Genomic DNA, 23,082 nt, shown 5'->3' with positions numbered 1-23,082 from the left:
CCATGAGTTTATTAGACAAAGCATCCGTGGCTAACCTGAGAGACCTATACTTGGAAGGTATAATGTGGATTCAGATACTGGATGTAGAAAGTACATGAGTTTTTAATATAAATGGTAACATACATGGAACAAAGTAATACTTATGGCTTATGATTTTTTGGTGGGTATACAGCAAAATTCACAACTGAAATGAACACATTTAAAATTGATACTTTCTGTGGTACCTTGGTGGTACTTTAGAATAAGATGTTTTTCTACTATAATTTATGTGCAAGTGAAATAGCACCTTTCAGCGCTTGTCATTAGACCTCTCCTACCTTCAGCACATACCTACCTGATTAAAATTTTCTTAGAGTATGTAATAACTAATGAAAACTGAATAGAAGTTGAATAGCTGAATAAACACTGATTTTGCCCAAGTGTATGTCCATTACGTTTAAGGATCACGTGTGTAGGTAACAGATGATATTGCTATTAGGAGCCTATCATTAGGAACCCAATTTTTAAGTAACTCTAAGTTTTCAGGGCAAGTTACCCCTTGCCCCAGCAATCTAATCATAGCCCTTAAAGGTTATTACCTTAGGGAATTGTCAGTTAGTGTAGATATCAGCTATCCAAAGTAGCAGTAACTATGAACTATCTAAACGAATGTAGATGTGTGGCTTATCAATGATGCTTTTTTTGTTTTTTTAAGGTCCGAACATTTTTTTTTCCCCCTAATTATACCTATGTTCTACCTGATTGACTTTCCTAGGTCATTTCCAGATTGTGTGACGACGAATACAAAGACGTGTGTAGAGCTGCTATGAGAAGGTCTTTCAGCGCTGATCATTTCATTGGTATTCGGCGCTCCAATGCCATCCTCTTCTAAGGGAGAAGTGAGGGGTTGTAACATCATAAACCCCTCGAAACAAGAACTGGAGAAATATCACCTCTCCTGCTCAGAAACCAGCAAAGTTAGTATTTTCACCTTAAAGAAAGACATTGAATTCAAGAGACTCATGGACAAGCGAAGATTATGCTCATAGGAAAGAACGGGACCTCGTCAATGTAACACGCTCTTCTGTCCTTTTTATTGTAAACAGAGTTACAAAAACCACTCCAAAGCTAAAAGCTCCCAATCCACGCACAGATATCTGCTCCCAATCCACGCACAGATACCTGATAGCTGTGAACTATGTGAGGTTTTTTAATTAATAGCTTAAATTTTTAGACTTTAAAGACACTAACTATATAACTTCTATGTTTTTCTTGCCTCACTGTCCCATAATGCTGCATATTCCTTTAGAATCAGTGCAGTATTACCATCAAAAAATGGGACTCCAAAAAAAAAAGAAAAAAACAAAAAAAAACAAAAAAAAAAAACAAAAAAACAAAAAAAAGAAAAAAAAACAAAAAAAAACAAAAAAAACAAAAAAAAAAAAAGAAAAAAAAACAAAAAAAAAACAAAAAAAAAACATGGGACTCCTAACAACTCAAAAAGCCAAACTTCGGAACAGACTGTTGTAGCATCGTTAGGTTTTGCAGGGTTCTTCCTCCCTACTATATCATTGAAGCTGCTAGTCATTACTGGCAATCAATTTAAACCAAAAAGCTGCTGAATAACACATGTCATCCAAATTCTTTGCAGGCAGTACTTATTAGCATATTAGCATGTTTGCGATCATAAACAGAGAAAGAAAAAAAAAACAAAAAAAAAACAAAAAAAAAACATGGGACTCCTAACAACTCATAAAGCCAAACTTCGGAACAGACTGTTGTAGCATCGTTAGGTTTTGCAGGGTTCTTCCTCCCTACTATATCATTAAAGCTGCTACTCATTATTGGCAATCAATTTAAACCAAAAAGCTGCTGAATAACACATGTCATCCAAATTCTTTGCAGGCAGTACTTATTAGCATATTAGCATGCTTGCGATCATAAACAGAGAAAGAAAAAAAAAACAAAAAAAAAACATGGGACTCCTAACAACTCATAAAGCCAAACTTCGGAACAGACTGTTGTAGCATCGTTAGGTTTTGCAGGGTTCTTCCTCCCTACTATATCATTGAAGCTGCTAGTCATTATTGGCAATCAATTTAAACCAAAAAGCTGCTGAATAACACATGTCATCCAAATTCTTTGCAGGCAGTACTTATTAGCATATTAGCATGTTTGCGATCATAAACAGAGAAAGTAGGTTATTTCCTTCTATTGGGTCCGTGCTGCATTTCTTGTTAACTATAATGGTGCTTCTGATTCTGTGATGATTTTCCTCTTTGTTATATACTTGTATTAAAGGATATTTTCATAATTCCAGCCAACATGGTGGTCCAGTAATTAACAAGCCGGTGATGAAATAGAAGGTGTCCGAAAAGTCACAACAATTTTAAGCTTTAATATAGTGTGCTTAGATACTCCAGAACACTGTCGCAGAAGTATAAATGCTAGACTGGCAAAACATCACTTGAAACTTTAATCGAATTTCTTCTAAACTCATTTACTTTTGTACATTTTAAACATTAAGCTTTTATTTTTTTATTTTTTATTTTTTTAAATTAATTAATTTATTTAATGGCGTGTTGGGTCGTTTCTGTGTGAGGGCTTTCTCTAGTTGTGGCAAGCGGGGGCCACTCTTCATCGCGGTGCGCAGGCCTCTCACTGTCGCAGGCTCTCTTGTTGGGGACACAGGTTCGAGCCCTGGCTTGGGAAGGCCCGTGAGCCACAATTACTGAGCCTGCGCGTCTGGAGCCTGTGCTCCGCAACAAGAGAGGCCGCGATAATGAGAGGCCCGCACACCGCGATGAAGAGTGGCCCCCACTTGCCACAACTAGAGAAAGCCCTCGCACAGAAACGAAGACCCAACACAGCCATAAATAAATAAATACATAAATTTTAAAAAATAAAAAATAAAACAATAAACGCTTAACGTTTAAAATTTACAAAACTAAATGAGTTTAGAAGAAATTCGATTAAACTTTCAAATGATGTTTTGTAACTTTGTGGCATTTATACTTCTACAAGTATCAAAGCTTAAAATTGCACTACGACTTGAGGGGATACCTCCCCTCCTCTTTTTAAAATAGTCCTTTGCAAGGCTGGGCTGCTTACCTGCTTGATCACCTAAGTTTCTTTTTTCTAGATTTGGTAAAGGAATTATGAACAACAGTGTTAATTCACATGTAATAAATTGAAAGGAACTGGACCCTAATAGTAGGGACAGGAGAGTAAGTGATACGAAACAGCTTTTCTATCCTGTGTGTTAACCTGGCTGTAGGTGTCTCACTTCAAGTTCTATTTAAGAGGAAACATATAAACCTTAGGAACCCTTACCTCAGGCTTTAAAAGGCAGGGAGGTCCAGTAATCAGTCTTTTTGGAGATTGGTAACGATGTCACCTAAACTTGAAATATTAAAAAAAAAAAAAAAAAAAAGTGTTCTCAACTATGTGAAATCTTTCTCCTCCTACCTTCTCAAATGTAATCCTAGGAATTTTGCCTGCAAACAAAGCATTTCTGGGCCAGAAGTACTTTCTCTCTTTATAGCAAGGCTTCACATTATACTGAGTGCTGCAGGTTCCATCATTTTTAAGGGACAGAGACATAAATGATAAATTATGGTATATAAAATACTACAATCTACCACCTCAAAAAATATTGTTTATGGAGTTTGGAGCTTGGAAATTCAAGTACTGATTGCAGTTTTATTTTGAAAAGAATGCTACAACTTATGTGGTTTTTCTTCCTCATGTTTATATTAAAAGAAAAACTAATAAACTCTGTTTTAATTAAAATATATGGCTACTGTGTTTGTAACACTTCTCACTATTCACATAACATTACAACTCTGCCTAACTCAAATGTTTTCAGTCAGCTCTGATAGTCGGGCCTTAAAGCATTTTCAAACTAACCATTCATAAGTTGTTTTGACCCCTGCCTTTAGTTAAGATGTAGACATTTATTTCTTCAGCTTACGCTCTTTTCAACCTGAAGATAATCTAGTACACTTAAAATCACTGGCTACAGTGCTCAGTGGCATAATGCATTAGATGGCATTTTTGAATTGTTTGTTATGGTGCCAAGATGGAAATGCACATTGAAAGATAAAAGTAGGTAAATACACAGAGAAAGGAATTACAGGAATACTGTAGAATCAGAACTTGTTGTTTGAGGGTTTCAAGCAATTGAACAGGAAAGAAAATGGAAGAACAGGAAGCAGTAGAATTGTGGTTGCTGTTAAGAGGGTGACTTTTAAACAAGCCACGTAATTTGACTTTAACATGCTATTTCACTTAACATTCAGTTGGAAATATACCAGATCTCTAAAGTTTCTTTTAGACCCTAGCCACCGCACTTGAGCAATATTCCATCAGTCCTGATAGTATTGCCGTAGTATTTCACCCACCTTAGTTACCTTCCTGAGGTCACATCTTTAACTTTGTTCTTGTTAAGTTGCTGATGAGGAGAAATGATCTGATTTAGTACAGAAGGGAAAAAAAATCTATCACAAGTCACTGTTTATATCAATAGTTTGCACCGCGTAGTAATATGCCAGTTACTAAGCAGAAATGCTGACATATCTCGAGTGGTCGAAGGTTTAAAAAAAAAAAATTGGGGGTAGGAACATTGGGCATGACTGTAGCTTCAAGAACAAGTTGGTAGAATAAGGGGAATCGCTAAAAATTGCTTTTCCCCTTCAGCTTTAATTCTAGAGGCAATACAGCCATTTTAATAAATGGGAAATTGAGGCAACTTAAGGTAAAAATTTAAACATCACAAAGTAGGTTCTCCAACAAATATGGGGCATGGAAACTAGTTATTAAGAGGGTGGCAACTATGGCATTTTTTTCCAGATTTTTATACCGAGGAAGGGTTTGTTCCCTAAAGTAGTAAGACTATAAAAGAATATCTGACTACCTGAACTCAAATTTTACTTTTTCGCTTTTTAAAAAAAATTATTTTTCTCTATTGGAATACTGACATCTGTGCAATTTTAACTCTGGTATACCGTGAACTGAACTTTATTCTTTACAAGGAAAAGACAAAAGTTTGAAATGTATGTTTGAACCAAATTAAATTGCCATTTTTGTATGTTAAATTCATGTGGTTGACCCTAAGACAACTTCTTAGGGCCCAGTGTTTCTGGTTAAGAGAAATTTTTTCCACCCTGTATCAGATTCCATCATGACCCTATTCTTTCACATTTACTCCTAATGTACCCTGTATGCCCATTATTGAAATTCAACAGCACTAAATCCTAGTTTTACAACAGGTCAAATTTCATTTCTTAGTTTTCCCATTCTATAAAATATACCATTCCTTGATTTTTGAAAAATGCTGAAGCCAGTATTTACTGGAAAACAATTCACTCTGTATTCAGGTTATGCAATGTTTTTGGAAATGTTTACCTATAGCGTGTAGGTTAGCTAAAATCTTTCATCACCCAAGACTTCTCTCTAACCACATGTAAAATGACTACGACTGTTCCCTCACCCAGAAGCCGCATTCTTGAGTATAGAGCTATTTGGTAAAGCACTTGACAGCTGGTAGGGGCTCTCCCAGGGGTAAGTGCTAATTTCTATGCAGAATCTGTAGATTACACCCAGCATCTATCAAGTTAAGGATTAGATCACCTAAAATCTTAACTGTTAGCCACTCACCAGCCTGGCCAGCCTGACACCGTGCCAGCAAGAAGACAAAAGATCTAGGAGCCCTTCAGAGACACCTGGTCCCTTGTACACAGGTGCAATCTGTTTGGCTTCTGAGGCAATTTCCACTAGTCCATTTTAAATGGGTTTGGCAGATGAGATAACATGTACTTCATGTGAAAGAAATGTTATGAATACCAGTTTATGGTTTAGGATCTCTAACATGCAGAAAGAACCAGGAAAGTGAAGTAGTATAGAAATTAAGAGAAATCCAGAGTCAAATGAAGAGGTTAATGTTCTTTAAAAAAAAAAAAAAAAAAAAAGGAACAGGTTAGGTGATTACTTAACTGCTGTGAGGGCAGCTAAATAATTTGAATGTGATTAGAGAAAGTCAGTGACAGCCTCATGACCTAAGGTCCTCAAGAATATGTCGATCTCTACTTCAAGACCTCAAATTACTCTGCTAGCTTTTTCTTACAACATCTATTCCTTCATCTTACCGTTCTCAATTCTACTGACTTTTAACTTCTAGCTCCCCAGATGGTGGCCCTTTATCTCCTCACTGTGGGAACCGACTCTTCCAAACGCAGGGCATCAGTGTTTTGTCCACCTCCCACTGCCCTCTCTCAACAAGGTCATCTCAGCTTCACCCTTTGACTCTCTGGTCGTGTCCAATGTGGCAGTGCTTGATGTTGGTTACTACTATGAGCCATTTCTAAAACACTGTCACCAGGTTCCAGGAAATACAGGATTTATATGGCTCACGGGCTAACTGGCCCCTTGTAATCCCCTTTAATCAACTACTTGAGCCCTCCTGTGTTCCCACAAAGTAGTTGTTCCCAATTTGCTGCACTCACTCCCCTGATCTGCCCACAACCCTAGATGTATCTCCTCAGGCTAGGCAGCAACCCCACCTTCCAAACTCCAAAACTCATTTCATCTGGCATTAGGAATAGATGCCTCACTTCTTAAGGTAACCCCTCTCATCTAAGGGAGAGGATTCCATCCCAACTCTTCAAATCAAATTTCTATATCCAACACCCCCACCACCAGGATGGTGGTGAGGATGGGGCAATTTGACCTTCCTCAGCCCTTGACATGTCCTAGTGTTTCTCAAGATGTGGTCTCCAGACCACCTGCCTCTCATGGGCTGAAAGTCCCTGTAAGAAATGAAGCTTCTCTAAATGCAATGTGGAATCCTAGAACAGATAAAGAACATCAGTGGAAAATCTGGTGAAATCCAAATGAAGTCTGGAGTTAACAGTAGTGCGTTAACGTTGACCTCTTAGTTTAACAAATGTGCTATGATAATATGTTAATATTAGGGCAAAATGGATACATCTTTGCAACTTTTCTGTAAACCTAAAATAATTCTAAAAGTTTACTAAAACAGAACAAAAAGACCTAATTCTTGGATCCCAAATTAATCTCAATTCCTGGAGCTGAAGCCTGGGAATCTACATTTCTAATAGGAACCCCAAATGATTCTTATGCAGACACAAATTTGAAAACTAGTCTTTCAATTCCCTTTCCATTCCATGCCTGAATGGCTGCTTCCTCCTTGTTTTACTTACCTTAACCTGATTGAATCTTTTAGATCCTCTCAACCCTAAAATATAAGTACTATCATTATCCCCCTTTCACAGATGAGAAAGTACTAAGATGCAGTACACAAGTGAAGTACTAAGAGCTTAAGTAATTTGTTCAGGATCAACAGCCCATGAATGATGGAGCTGGGAGTTGAATCCCTAATCAGTCTAGCTCCCAAATCTATGCACAGAACCATTCTACTTCCTCTCATTCTGTTGCACGTAAGAGCTCTGTAACTAAATCACTAAAAGAAGCATTATTACCTATTTCTCCAACTTCCTAAGTCCAACACTGCCCCCCTTTTCCACTGGGGGGGATGAACAATGAGAAAGCACTGGGAAGATGTGCCAACTAGAGACCTGTACGGGTAAGGCACAGTGGCTCTTGCACCAGGATCCAGCTCAACTGCTGTATTTTCTGTTCTCCCAAATGCCCTAACATGTACCAATCTAATAATGCTCATAGTACTCACTTTGATGCTAAATTAATTATCTCAGGTTTACTAAGCATCTGTCCAGATTGTCAGGGAAGTGCCAACTCTAAATCAATTTACAGTTGGCCCTCCGTATCCACAGGTTCTGCATCAGTGGATTCAACCAACCATGGACTGAAAATATTTAGGGAAAAAAATTTCAGAAAGTTACAGAAAGCAAAACTTGAATTTGCTGCACACCACCAACCATTTGCATTATATTTACAACTACTTACTTAGGATTTGTACTTGGTGTTATAAGTAATCTAGACATGACTTAAAGTATAAAGGAGGGTGCGGGGGAAGATGGGAGGATTGTGCGTAGGTTATATGTAAATACTGCACCGTTTTATATAAGGGACTTGAGCATCCATGGATTTTGGTATAGGGTGGCACGGGGGGGAGGGAGACGACTGGAACCAATTACCCACAAATACAGAGGGAGAACCATACATCCTCTTATCTTATCTGGGTTCCCTGACTTGTATTTAGACCTTAATACAAAGTTGTGGATCTAACTGCTGAATGATGAAGTTTTGGGAGTTTCTGACTGCAAACCAGACACACACAACAACAGCAGCACTTCTAGCCAAATTGCTTCAGTACAGAGTATAGATGGAGGGTTGATAAAATAGAACACAATCTCAGGTAATGTCTCTGTTCTTATGTGTATTTTCCTTCATTTCTTCAAGTGAATCATGAAACAATCACAGGATCAGCAGGAGAAACCTATGAAGTATATTCAGGTAAAACATGTTTTCATTAGTTCTCCTTCTGGTGATTGGAATTTCTTTGATTTTATTATCAATAAAAACGTTGCCACTTATATTCAAAGTACATCCGAGAAATCTGATCATGAAGTTAGAATGCACATACCTCCTTCAGATACTCTTAGAAAACAGTGTCTCTCCATGAAAGCATGAGAAAAATACTTGTACAGCATCTTATTTGCTTTACCACTGCTTTAATGCACTTTAAAATTTATCTACAGTAATTGGGAACAAAGAAACAAAAATAGACATTTCTTTGTTTTTCATAAATAACTACTCTCCATATTTGATAAAAATCTCAAAGCATTATTTTAACTTCCCACTAATATAATACATACAATTTTTTTTTTCTGAAATAATAAGGTCAGCAAATTAAGTATCTTGACACTAATATAACCACATATAACTGCTATTCTACTGACTTCCAGGAACAAAACAAAAACAGAAAACTTCTTATCAAGATGCTCTGGGTTTCCTTTTGCTAGTGTTAAGGATCTGGAATTATAATCATCTGCCAGTAATAATTTTATAGATTCTAGTTGATTGTCTACAAATAAAATATCGCTGGCTCTGCTTTGTGAGTTCTGGATTTGACATGACACTGACAATACCGCATGGGACAGGCACTATACACACATGGAAATCAGAAAAAGTACTGAATGCCCTGGACTCGCACTACTGACTCAGGATGTGCCTCACTTGGCTCAGTAATAAATTCACCTGCACCAAACCCGTATCAAAAGTCACTAAATCTCTCGTATATATAATATATATTATTTATATACACACCCACAACACATACACACTATACATACAGTTTGTAACAACATGAAGTAATATTGTCTTCAAATGATGTACCACAGACTGAAATAAATCCTGTAATTGTCATCAAGCTGCTAGAAGCTTTTGAGAGTTCTGAGCCAGGTTACTTAGTTACTTTCATCCTGCCTACCCTTCATTCACCCTGCTTTAATGTCTTGGTAGCTTTTTCTTTCAAAACCACCCTCCTCAACCCAGGCGTATTTCTTTCCCAGGATCACTTGATCGGACTTTGGAGGCAAGAAAGGGCATGCAGGGGGAGCAGGAAATCCTCAGCCACTGTACCTCACACCTGCCTAGATTTGTGATGTTCTCTGTCCTGTTGGCCACATTCGGTGTTAGAAAGCAGTTATTCAAAGCTTTGTCCCTCCTACCCCCCTTGGTCTTTCTGTAGAGCACAAAAGTGAAAGAAGCCTCTTTAGCAGGGGTAGCAGTTCATTAAAATATACAACTACATTTCCTAGCTCTGGGGTTCCCATTCTGTACTTGAGACTGCAGGTCACGGATGCTGTTATTAAGGTGCGGTGTGGGATCCATGAGGTTTTCTCCTGGCAGCCGGTGTCAGGATTAGTGCAGCCCTAGCCCAGGAGGAAACGGCCTAATGAATACCAACTTGGAAACAGTGGTGTCAGCACGTTATTTAAGCTTGTACATTGCTCACAATTACACACAACACACACACAGGCTTATCACTGGAAATGACTACAAGAAAACAAGACAAAGGTTTGCAAGGATAAACCAATAAGGCACCAAGAATACTTATTTTCAGCCAATTTAGACAACTTCAAAGTGTGAGGTTAATAATAGAAATTAAAATGACTTCCTAAGTCTTATCAACTGATTTACTGAGAGGTCACATATTAGTTCCTTCTAAATCTTTACCCCCTAATCTGTGATGGGAGACGATGCTTACAATTGAACCATGAAAGGGACAGCCCAAAAGCTGTACATGTGAAACTAAACTGGGCCTTAAATCCTCACTAAAATCACAGAGCTGGCTGTGAAGAAGCTGCTAAACCACCCCACAACCTTCCATTTTATAATTGTTTTCATCAGTGTGGATTGTTTGCCTAATAAAAATAAAAATCAGAAGAAAACAGCATATGAGATGGAAATAGGGGGCGACCATAAATAGATGGGCTTCTCTGCCCTGGGTAGCGGGAGGGGTGGCTGAGGTAAGACTTGAGGGAAGCAGGTGGGCTTCATCTTTGAGGGAAGGGAGGGGGAGAGCAGCGGTGAGAACAGAGGCTGAAAACAGAGGCAGCTCTGAGAGTTGGCCTGGACCTAGACCTCCAAATGCATTACCTGTATTGCCTCTCCTTGGCTTAGTATCCTTTGTCTTAACTGTCTTTTTTTTTTTTTTTTAAAGTAAATTGGTTGTTCTTTTTAGGTTTGGTATGTTGCCAAAATGAAAAATAGTTGTTTTAACAGGAAGAATTAAATCACTTCAACCACATCATCCCACGACTTTTAGATACATTCTGCATCATCTTTACACTCCTCCACAAAAAAAAAAAAAAAAAAAAAAGGAAGAGGAAAAACCCAAATTAGGCACAATGACCTAAGGCAGCAGAATAATCTATGTACTTTCTGGGAAGACATGTTAACTGAGGGAAGAGGTCAAGGTGATCAGAAAAGTTCCTCATTTGAAAAACAAGAGAGGAACTGGCCCTCAGGCAGGGGCTCTATTTCAAGGTTCTAAGAAGCTTCTGAACAAGTAGAGGAATTAGATGTGCAAAAAGTTCTGTAGCTCTGTGTACAAGGTTTTGTCGAATATACTGAAATTTTGATTCAGAGGATGAGTGTGTAAGAGCAGTGCATTTTTATAAACGTGAATAGCTTCTGAAAGTCCATGAAAACTATAACACGAGGCTTCTTTCCACCAGCAAAGTGCTTAAATACACTATGGAAACTATACACTTGTTTACTTAATATCCATAATGTAAAAACTGACCTGGGCTTAAATCTGACTTTTCCAACTTTGGTATAAATGAAGCGCAAATCCCTACACTTGCTGTTTTTCTAGGGAGACATCCTCAAATTTTAATTGTTTTTGCCATTTTAGCTTCTTAAATTTAGTCCCCACTCAGTCCTGGTCACTGGTATTCTGCTGGCCAATGCACTGTCACCCCCTTCCCCAGTAATGGCCTCACACTCTTCTTGAATGAATGGTTAAATAGATTAGGAAAGCAAACAGAATTTTTAACAGTAAAGTATGTATGCGTGGTGTGTGTACGTGTGTAGTCATCAATACATAGGCTTTCATATATAAATGAGGGAATGGTTCAACAGATTAGAAAAGCAAACAGAATTCTCTAACAGTAAAGTGTGTGCTCATCACTATATAGGTTTTCTCAGAAGAGGAGGAAGAGAAAAATATATTGAGGTGAAGGGGGGGGGGGAACAGCTTTCCTTTTGCTACACTGATCCATGTTTTCAAAGCTTATGCAAGGGTGTTATGGGTCTCATTTGTTTTCAGAGGCCGCAGAGAGCAGTGTCTCGATGCTTTTGGAATATCTGGCTGTAATCTAGTCCAAAGTCCAGGGACACTTATTTTCCCCCATCGCTGCCAGTGTTTGTTCACAGGACTGCATGGTGCGCGCCCGCCGCCGCGTCCCGCCCGCCGCTCTTCTCCTCCCCTGCAGGGGGATCCGCGCTCCAGCGCACTCCTGGGGGCGGTGGCGGTTCTCCCGGGACGCGCCGGGCTCCGCTCCTCCCCCGCGCTCTAGCATCCTTTGGCCCACCTCCGGCGGGTATTGAACTGCGCGCGGCGGCGGCGGCGGCCGCAGTTGAGTCACGGCCTCGGACTGACTGCCCTCTCCCGCCCAGCCTGGGTCACTTGCTTCTAATGCCCGCCGGGAGGCTCCGCCCCAGACCCGCCCCTTCGCGCTGGGGCTCGGTTGGTGGGCCGCCCCGCCACGCTCTCCGCGCGTCCCCGCCCACTGCCCCGCGGGCTCAGCCTCTCCCCAGGCGCCCTCCGGCCCCGCCTGGAGCTGGCAGCCGAAGAGCGTGGGCCAATCGCCGGCCGGGAAGCTATGGGGGGGCGGGGCGAATGCTAATCACGCCTTCTTGAGACCCGGAGCGGGAAACCCTAGCTAGAATTCCCTCCTGAGTTCTCTGCTGGCGTCCACTGGTGCGGGGCTCACTTTCCCGTAATGTGCTAGCTTATGAACCCTAGCTTCCAGGGCACCTACCAGCTCTCCTATCTGCAGCTAAGCATCCTTAGAGTCCAGCGCTTGTTTAAAAGAACTGCTCAAAGAATCATTCTTAACCGTGGCACCTGTCTCCTCTCTGCGCTGCCCTCACCAGGTGAGCTCAAATTGAGAGAAGTACAAATGCTTACTGAGCCCCTACTGTGTGTCAGACGGCGCGTTGATCGTTCTCATCTTAATACAGGATGTCTCAGATCCTTACAACAATTCTTATAGGTGAAGAAACAGAGTTTAGAAGCATACCAAGGGAACCGAGCTAATGATAGTTCCCCCAAGAAAGCCACAACCTAGATAATCTTGTTCAGCGCGGTATTCCGACCGCCTAGCACAGAGTAGGCTCTCAAATGGCAAACCCGGGATTCGAACCGAGATAGTTGGGGCGCGACAGCCACAGTTTTTACCACCTCCTCCCCCCTCCCCCCATATGCGACCGGTTATCTCCCAGGCTTTAACCTTTACTTTTGCATTTCGTAACAAAATCTTACTGTTGCGACAAGAAAGTGATTTTCTTTCTGTCTTTGGAAGACTCCAGACATGTTAGTCCTTTATCAGTTTATCGGGTTAAAAATCCAGGCAGTTCGAAGTCGCCCGCAGAGAAAAGCAACACTGACTCCGGGCTCTGTGATGGGCAGGGGCCGGCCCCCCCCACCGCCGGGGGCTACCCGCTGCTTAGCTGCGCACCCGCGCGCCGCCGGGGATCCGGAGCGCACGGAGCTGCGGGAGCCCGCGCGAAGACCTGCTGGGCGCCTCGACCACTGGGACGCACTGTGGCGCTCTCCAGATGGGTTATTATGCTGCAAGTTTTAAATGTCCTAAAAATGCCTCTTTTCTACATGTTCTAATTAGGTTGGAAGACTGAGGTGTTTAACATTCTTGAAATTCATTCACACGCTTACAAAGAGGGTTTGAATTGTTTCCCGCTCCCCCCACCCCTTCCTTCTACTGGAAGAAGGCGGGAAAAAGGCAGGAGGGCCTGAGTTCTTGAGGGACTCAGGACTGCACTTTAGGGCTGAGTCGTTCTTGTGTCCTGGATCCCACTTCCACAGACTGGGAGACAAAATTGCAGAATAGCCCTCTTCCTCCTGCTTATCAACAAGACTTTGTGAGAAATAATGAGGAATACGTGTATTAATCCCAGCCTCAAAGTTAAAAGAAATAAATATAAATCTCTTCACAAACATTAACACCGTTAATAAATATGTTTAAAATGTACTTTACCTCTTTCATTCCCTGGGATTCTACAGGTGCTTATATTTTTTTGGTTTTTTGGGAACTACTTGGCACTCAGTGTCGGCAAACATCCCAGGGTTGAAAGTAGTGGGAGTTGAAAAGCTATGGAATAGCAATCAAAAAGAAAGGGAAACCCTCAGTGGAAAGTATGCACAGATTGTGACCATGCCAAGAGAGGCTGCCTCATTCTGTGGCCTGTATGCAACATGTGTATTATTGGGGATGGACAAGTGTTGGCTAATAATAAAATTTATTTGAAGTTGGAGAATGTTAATCACTCATGCTGGAATTTAACCAGAATACATGTGTTATTTCACTTGGTTCTGACTCAAAGGATGTTATCTCCTAGTCTGTAAACCTCTCCCTTCTTAATCAACAGGGAGATGTTATTTTTGCTTGGAGATCTCTAATAATAGTAGTAATAATAGCGGGAAAACTTGGCCAAAAGAAACGTATTTTGCATTGTATAGCTTTTTGTATCATTTGAATTTTTGCTTTTCTGCATATAGTATTTCACTTTAAAGGCAGTTTAAAATATGCTGTTTAACATGTATTAGGCAGGGTGCTACATAATTCATTTCAGTTAGCTCATTTGATCCTCACAACAATCAGATGGAACTGGCATCATAATGGCTTCCTTGAAGTTACATATTTAGTCCATGGAAAGGACAGAAATCACAATTTTCTTCTGAGTCATAGTTATTGTTTAACAAACTGGAAAACACTGAATTATTTTTAAAGATGCAATTTTTAAGCAACTAGAACATTGCCAGGCATTCTTAGCTATTAATTCACTCATCTATCCTTCCATCCATCCATCCATCCATCCAAAAACACCAAATTTCTGACTTGAAGACACTACTGTTATATTAAACGTGTTGCTACAAAGTGGAATTCATGAGGTTCAACTTAAATTATTGTCCAAGGTGTACTTATTAATTGATGAAAATACGGAGGATCGTGCCAAACATTCCATCTAGTAAGAGTGTGACATTTTGAAAGTTTTGAAGTATTGGTTTTGGATTTTGTAATCAGAGAATAGTTATTGCATTTCTAATCTTACTATACTTGTATTGATTATACATATTGAGACACTTGAGAGTTCAATGCTATAGGAATGACTGGACAGGTAGCCTCTGTATACTCTTCAGTATCTTGATAATCAAGCCTGGAACAGTGTGCTGCCCATAGATGCCTTTGGTAAATATTTGTGAAATAAATGGATGAATAAATGGCAACTGAGATTAACTTTTTAAACTTTAGCAAGTGGCATTGAATCCTTGGATAAAGCTTACCTTATGAGCTATATATATCTCTGAGGTTGACCCTACCCTGTTAAATGCAGCATGAGTCCAAACCTCGGCTCTTCCTTTACTAGCTGCCACTTTGGACAAGTCACACAACAGCTCCAGGTCCTCTTTCCTCATCTGTAAAGTGGAGTTACCCCTCATAGAGTTGTAGTGAGGGGTAAATGAATTTATATGGTGAAGAGCTTAAAACCATGTCTAGCACCTCGTAACTCTATGTAAGTCTGTTATTAGTTTCTACTGGGTTCATGCTATTTTTCTGTTTTCCCACTCTATTTTCTTTTGTGTATCACTTTAATAATGGGAAAAAAGTTACATTTTTTAGATGTACAGGCATACCTCAGAGATATTGTGGGTTTGCTTCCAGACCACTGCATTAAAGGAAATATCACAATAAAGTGAGTCACATGGATTTTTTGGTTTTCCAGTAATGTCTATAAAACTTATGTTTACACTATTCTTCAGTCTATTAAGTGTGCAAGAGCATTCTGTCTTTAAAAAAAGTACATATTTTAATTTAAAAATACTTTATTTCTAAAAAATGCTAACCATCATCTGACAACTCAGGGTTGTCACAAACCTTCAATTTGTGAAAAAGCAAAGTCTGCAAAGCGCAATCAAATGAGGTATGCCTGTACTTTATGTCTGAGCACACTCCCAGCTGTCACCAGCTATCTCTAGCATTTAGATATTAGCTAGATTTTATGCCAAAGCAGGGATCATTTCACTTGCCCTGGATCAAAGTGCGTACACCTGACATCAGCAACCAGCCCGCAAGTGTGCGAGTGTGCACAGGGCTGGCACAGGACAGACACCCACAAGCCAACTTGAAATCCCTCACAGGTATTTCCAGACTAGCTTTTTCCATGTCCTAGAGCATTTCTGATAACTCCTCTTCTCATCAGATCAGACACCTCTAGATGAGAAACCCAGACACTAATCAGAGGATTAACATGATGAGTCATTTATCCAGGTTCATAATAAGAATGCCTTGTTCACATTATAAGTGGAATCATTCAACTGTAATCTTTAGTCCTCTCCCCTCCTCCACTGTGGTGGCGATTATAGAAAAGTAAGAGCTTCTTTCTTCTTTCCCAGAGGCGATGGAAGCGCTAATCTTTCCCACTCTCAGCCATGGCTCTCAGCTGCACATTACAATCACCTGGGGAGCCTTAAGATATACTGATGCTTGGGCCCTACTGAATCAGAATCTCTGGTTGACGGACCCAGACATTGTTTCTTGGTTTCGTTTTATTTGTTTATTTTTGTTGCCGTTTTGTTTTTAGCTCTCCAGGTGATCCTGATTTTCAGCTAGGGTCGAGAGCCACTGACATAGATGGTTTTGTTATTTCCTCAGCACAGCCCCAAACTTGGGCCTAGCTGGATCTTCTGCAGAAAAGGGTTAATCACATCATGATGTAAAATGGAACACCTCGGGAGAAAGTATAGAGAAGTACGTTCTACTCTAACTGCATGTGAGTCTGTTTGGGCTGAAGGAAAGTATATGTATATGAAGTAAAAAATATGTAACAGACTTGTGGTACAGTGATGGCACAGTCAACAACAATGGTGGCCGTAACAGTAACTGATGGGTATTGGGCATTTCCCATGTGCGTGCACTGTGCTAAGCATTTTACATATATAATCTCTTTTACCCCCAAGCATCCTGTGAGGTTGATATTATCAACCCCATTTTATAGATTAAGAATCTGAGGTTCAGAAAGTAACTTGCTACACAACGGCACACACCTTCCAACTTGGGTTTTCCTTGCTCCGAAGACTATGCTGCCATTGACTGCAGGCCTCGTTGTAGGCCCAGCAGTAGAGGGTCCTGAAAACCACCAGATGGTAACTCTTGAGATAAGCAACTTCCCTTGTTCCTTATCATCCTTTTCCTGGGGACCAGGTCAAATTTTCAAATCTGGTGTGGCCTCTTGTGTGGGGGACTAAAGTACGGAAAAGCTGAGGGCTCTGGATTCATCTAGAATCCAGTATAAGTCTAGAGCCACTTGTTCTTTGGGCTTTGCAGACCAGGCATGAGGTGGGGCACCCTTTAGACTAGATTTCAGGACCTGTCTGGTATCTTGGCAGAGGGAGCTTCAGTTCGGTAAATATTGATGCTGCACATGCTGTGAGCCAAACACTGGTGCCAGGGGTGCAAAGATGAAGAGGCATGGGCTTACCAGGCAGGACGTGGTGGGAGCACAGAGGAAGCACCTGGCCCAACCCGGTGGCTCAGGGAAGACCCAGGCTGTGCCTGGAAGGCTGAATATGAATTAGGTGATCTATGAGTCAGGGTTTAGTACAGGAAGAAACCTCTCTAGGTGTTTCAAACAGAGAAATATTTAATACTGAGAATCAAACAGAGGCTTACAAAATTGATGAGCTGGAGGGGCAGAAGTCAGGGGGGTACCCCTGGGCTATTGAGTTCACGGGCCTACCACAGTAGCTATGTTCCAGAAGTTGGGATGGTGCTGCAGCAAGGGCTCTTCACACCCATGAAACTGGTGACTAGACACTGAAACAGGACATTGAGTCCAACAGCATTAAATGCCTCTTAACATTATTGCTCAAACCTTGCTGGCCAACAGCAACAGCAACAGAATGATGCCTTCTCCTTGCATCTGCCTCCAAATCTTACACAAGTGCACCTGATTGACTGAACTTATTTCAGATCAAGACCCTAGCTGCAAGGGAGTCTGAAAAAAGTAGTTTTGCAGTTCGCCATCTCTTCAAGCAAATTACTAGAAGGATAGAATGGGCGCTGGAGAGGCAATCACTAGTATCCACTATAGGTCAGGAAACTGAGAAGGACTTCCTAGACAGAGGAATCAGCACAAGTAACGGGCACAAGGCCATGAAAGAGCACGATTCAAGTGGTGAACAGCTGGGCATGGCTATGCTATCAGAAGCATCTGAATCAAGGTTTTTACCTGAAAGTGCACTCACGTCTAATCAACATATTTTTGATTAATTAGATTCGTATGTACACTGTACACATGACACTCTTTCCTATTGATACAGCGCTTGATTTATTCAACTGACTACTAGTGCAGAGGAGAAAGGACAGGAGCAAAAAGCATGAAAAAGAATAAATAAAATTGTTAGGTAATAGTCATCCACAAAGAAAACAGAACATTAACCTTCCCCAAGCCTAATGTTGCAAACACTGTTGATTATGTGCCGAAGAGTCATCTCCCCTTTTTCCTTCCTAACAAAACCCCCATTATTTGTTTTGTTCTGTTTTGTTGGGGAATCCACCCTTTTCTGCATAGCCCTGTGCTTCAGGAGAGGCAGGAGCTTCAGGTCAAGCCCCAAGGAGTAACACGTGATTAGTCCAACTGCTCGTGTTTCTCCCCTTCTTCTTATCAGCGTTTAGGTTACATACATGCATGGGACACAGTTCTAGCCAATAAGGCGTGGTGTGGGGGCCAGTGTGAGGTAAGTCTGTCAGGGGCTTATGGGAAAGATCTTACTCCAAAGGAGAAGTAGTCCTCTCCCCTGCTGGGTATTGTTTTGTCTGCCTGTGATGCCTACCACTGTGGGCACCATCTTGCAACCACAAAGGAGCTAAGTTGACCCAGTGAAGAAGGATGGCATTGAGGCTGCCTGAACTGTTGGCCTCCAGACTTGTTGTTATGTGATACGATACGCTGCTTATTTTTTAATACATTTGAGTCCCTGTTTTCTTTCACTTGCAACCAAGAACATTGTAACTACTACATGCAGTCTGTACACTTAGGATGAGATCTGCCCACTTAAACTTGGCTAATGAAGTCTCTGGAGGAGATTTAAGGAGAAAAATTTATTCCCTTTTGTTTCCACCAGAAAAATTGTTGTTTATCCTTCAAGAGCATTCAAGACCCACTCAAATGTCATTTCTGTCAAGCTGAGTGCTTTGTTATTGCCTGTACTCCCACAGCCCTCCCACTACTTCTCTATTACAGCACTTTACTCATATACTCTTTCAGCAAATATTTATTGAGTGCCTATTTTGGGCTTGGTAGTGTTTTAGGCACAGGGGTTACAGTAGGAAACTAAATGCATGGAGATTCCAATCTAGTAGAAGACAGACAATGAATGAAAAAATTTTAATGTGATGACTCTTATCAAAGGGAAAAAAAAAGAATTCTTGTAAAAGAGGGGGAAATAACTACCTTGAAATTTATTTTATTGTACTGTGATTCTCTGTTCATATGTCAGTGTTTTCCACTAGATTGTGTGTTCTTGTAACCTCACATCACCCACCACTTCCCTGGGGGATTGCATTTTCCAAAGATGGCTGCGAAAACCTCTCCCATCCCACAGGTTTTTCTGCAATGTGATCTTGCCATTCCCCATAGGGGAGGGATGTAGGAGGTCCTAAGTCTCCTCCTCTTGAATCTCAGTGGGCTTGTGACGGTTTTGACCCATGGACTGTGTTGGAAGTGATGCTCTAAAACTTCCATGGATAGGTCATAAAAGGCCGTGTAGTTTCTACCTGGGTCTCTTGGGACACTTGTTTTTTGGAAGTGCTTTTTCTTGGGACACTCCCTCTTGACACCTACATATAGATGCTCCACTTGACAGTCCCAGCTGAGTGGGCCTTCAAGTCATCCCAGGTTAGGTGAAGAAGCTTCCAGATGATTCCAGCCCCCAACCTCAAGTCATTCCTAGTTGTTCAAGTCTTCCCAACTGAGGCCCCAGATGTCATGAATCAGAGACAAGCCATCCCTGCTGTGCCCTCTCCAAATTCCTGATCCACCGTATCCATGTGCATAATAAAATGCCTGTTGGTTCACACCACTACTTTGGAGTGGTTTGTTACACAGCAGCAATGACTGGAACCCCCCAGATCTGCCTTTCTGTGAAATTTTAATCCAGTCGACAACTTTTTTTCTTTTCACCTGACCCAGTTGGTGATCAACTTATGCACTGAAGCTTGAGAACTTTCATCCATCTTACTTTCATCCCATTGAGTGTCGCTGTTGATGATATGCATGTGAAATGTCTAATCTTTTAAAACACAAATCTTCACCATTGATCTTAATATCCTGCTGCAGTGAGTTCCCCAGTTCAATTGTGTGTAGTGGGGAAAAAGTGCCTCCTTTTATCCATTTTAAACATGCTTCCTTTTCATCTCATCTTGTCCTCTTGCTCTTCCCCATGTAAAGTGATTTCCATTTTGTGGGTACCTAGACACAGAGAACTGAGTTGAGACAATAATCTTTCTTTGGTTACCCAGAAGGCCTCGGGCGTGCTGCGACGGGGAGCAGTGGATTTTAGCTGGTGACTTAAAGGTGGTGGAACACTGTATTCTAATTAGTCACAAGTTTAGTTCCAAGCTTTCAAAAAATAGTCTAGATTCTGCAAGACACAGTAGGTGTCCTCTTGTGGTGCTGGGAAGTAGAGCACAGTAGAGAGGGAAGAGCATTGGCCAGTACATAGGCAATCCGGATTCAAGTCTCATCTTGTGAGCCAGCTGTGTGCCCTTGGGCATAACACTTAGCCTCTCTGGACCTCATTCTCCTCAACTATAGAGTGAAGAGATTCAACCAGAGGGTTCTGGAGCACCCTTTTGCCTCTAACTTTGTATGAATTCTATGTATTTGCCAGTCATTTTGAAACATCTACTACATAAATCCACGGGAAGAAAAAGTTTGGATTCTAAACAGTTTGCCATTTTAGCTTCAAAGTGGAGTTGGAGAGAACCACCACTCCCCCCTAAAAAATTTTCTAGTTTTTAGAAAACTAATGTCATCATTTTCCAAAAACACAATCCAAATTAGGCTTCAATTACCAAAAATATATCCTGCTGTGACTGTTAAGTGACAGGTCTTGCAACCTGAGTCCTTTTAGTTTGGGGGTGCACCCCAGGGCTCCCATCAGCCTTGCTTTCATGAGCCTCTCAATTCTCACGGTGCCATTGCTCGATGTTTGCATGGGGACAACTCCATTCTAAGTGATGAGAGTGAATGGATGGGGTGAACTGCTGCTGCATATGGCCACCTTGGGGAGGAAAAAGAATGTTGTCCCAGTGAGCAGTGCAGTAGGAACTATTCAAGTGAATCTCTAGAAATCTGAAATCTCTTCCCAATTCTTTCTCTCCCTACAGAAGAAAAAAGGCAGTTACCATGTGGGACTTGGGGAAAGCATTCAGTCTCACTCAACCTGGACTCATTTCACTAATTTTCTGGTCTGCTTAATATTTCTTCAACAGTTGTGATTCTTAGAACTTCGTGGGCTCTAACCCACTTCTTAAGCTCTGCATCCTGTTTTGTCTTACTGAATTGTCTCTTTCCAATCCCAGGTGGGTGGGGGAAATGCTTCTCATCTCTGATTTTAAAATTCATTACAGAATCTCCACTACTGAAGTGCTACCATGCATTGAGAGGACAGATTGCTTTCACTGTTGGCTTAACAAACTCTATCAATAGCAACAAGTAGCATGACGAGGTTCTACTCAACAGAAACTTACTTGTAAGGTTAAGAAAACCCCTGCGGTCCTTAGACAAAACTTCAGGTAACAAGTAGGAGAATAACAGCAGTAAAAGTAATAAAAAAATATATCTAGTGTTTAGAAGAGCTTTTTGAAAATATTCTAAAGAAGAACCCTCCCACACTTTCCTTAATAAGATATCTCATATGTGATCACACATATCCACTTCCTTATCATCAGTATCATATGCGAGGATGTTTTGACGTTTTTGTTAAGGCTTTCAAGGAAGGCTTGAAAACAACACAGCAGCATCTATAATGCATAATACTGTCAGTTGTATCAATGGGAAAACTGAAGATCATGTAGGATGAATCACTTGGTTATTATCTGCTTGTTTAAGTTATTTGGGTAAAACAAGTCAGAAGTTGTTGCTTGTTTCTTAGAGCGGTGCTACCCCTGCGAGGCTGCCTTCATGTGCTCAGTGACTCCTTGATTGTAGCTAAAAGGGGGACCCAGGGTTCCACACACCACATTCTGTTCCCCCTTCTGTCATTCCTGCTCACACTCTAGTGGGGGGATGAGTTTGAAGGCTTGTTGTCTTCAAAACCCTTCTGTCTATGTGGGCTATGCTGCATCATTGCTTGTTGCCCAAAGGCGCTCTGCAAAGATAATTTACTGCCTAAGAAAGTGCTATATACAGAACTGGTCAAGCCATGGGTTGCACTTTTTACAAAATTAATAAACAATTTTTTAAAGCAGTTTTAGGTTTACAGAAAATTGAGCAGATAGGGCTTCCCTGGTGGTGCAGTGGTTAACAATCCTCCTGCCAACGCAGGGGACACGGGTTTGATCCCTGGCCTGGGAAGATTACATTTGCCTAGTAATTAAGTTTCCATAGAAACAAGGTCAGAACACCAAATATAAAGCACAGGCACATTGGAAGTTTGCTCTTAATGTCTTTATTTCAGACAATTTTGTATCAGTTTCCCTGGAAACTGAGAAATACCTACTCAGATATAAAACATTTTGGCTTTTCTACAGTGAAGAATTATTTGGTTACTTAGAGAAAATCGTACATAAATGATGCTCTGTCTTGTTCTTCAGAAACACTGGAGAAGAACATGATTTCTTCAAGCCATCTCAAAAAAGTAACTCCTAAGAACGTAGTATAGATTTCAGATAGACTCAAAAGAATTTTTTACTACTTTGTCTTTAACAGTATATCTAATATAACTGATGGTAGTGTCATAATAGAAAATAAGATGCTACGGTCCTATTATCTGATTTTATTTTTATTCATCAACTTTTCATACAGCCTTTATGTTCTGACCTTAGGAGCTTTGCTAATTTTCTGGTGAAAGGTGCTCTCTCAAGTGACCCCTACCTCCCATCCCCCTGAAGAGTGGGTAGGGAAGGAATTGGCAATATGATGTGGAAAAACCTCTGAGCAACAGATCTTTCCTTTTTTTGGTGACAGTATTAATAAACATTTGATGTAAAAGGTTTAGAAAACACAGAAAAGTCCTTCACTCACACTCAGAATATCCAGAATTTTTATTAATATTTTGGTGCTGATTCTTCCTGAACCTTTTGTATGCATATAAACATAACATTGTGTTTATTTTACAAAGATGGGATT

The 23,082-nt window shown here is 40.8% G+C and overlaps 1 protein-coding gene and 1 pseudogene across 1 annotated transcript in view; one reads left to right on the top strand and one right to left on the bottom strand.

Annotated features, from left to right (window-relative positions):
• Positions 1 to 9,584, top strand: part of LOC132369192 (cyclin-Y-like protein 1) — a 42,334-nt pseudogene extending 32,750 nt beyond the window's left edge.
• CPS1 (carbamoyl-phosphate synthase 1) overlaps positions 1 to 23,082 on the bottom strand; it is a 395,122-nt gene that overhangs the window by 353,094 nt on the left and 18,946 nt on the right. The gene's annotated exons all lie outside the window — the stretch shown is intronic.

Source organism: Balaenoptera ricei, chromosome 7, assembly GCF_028023285.1.
Source record: "Balaenoptera ricei isolate mBalRic1 chromosome 7, mBalRic1.hap2, whole genome shotgun sequence".
In the NCBI taxonomy this organism is placed as follows: domain Eukaryota; kingdom Metazoa; phylum Chordata; class Mammalia; order Artiodactyla; family Balaenopteridae; genus Balaenoptera; species Balaenoptera ricei.
This window is presented reverse-complemented; position numbering and strand designations above follow the sequence as displayed.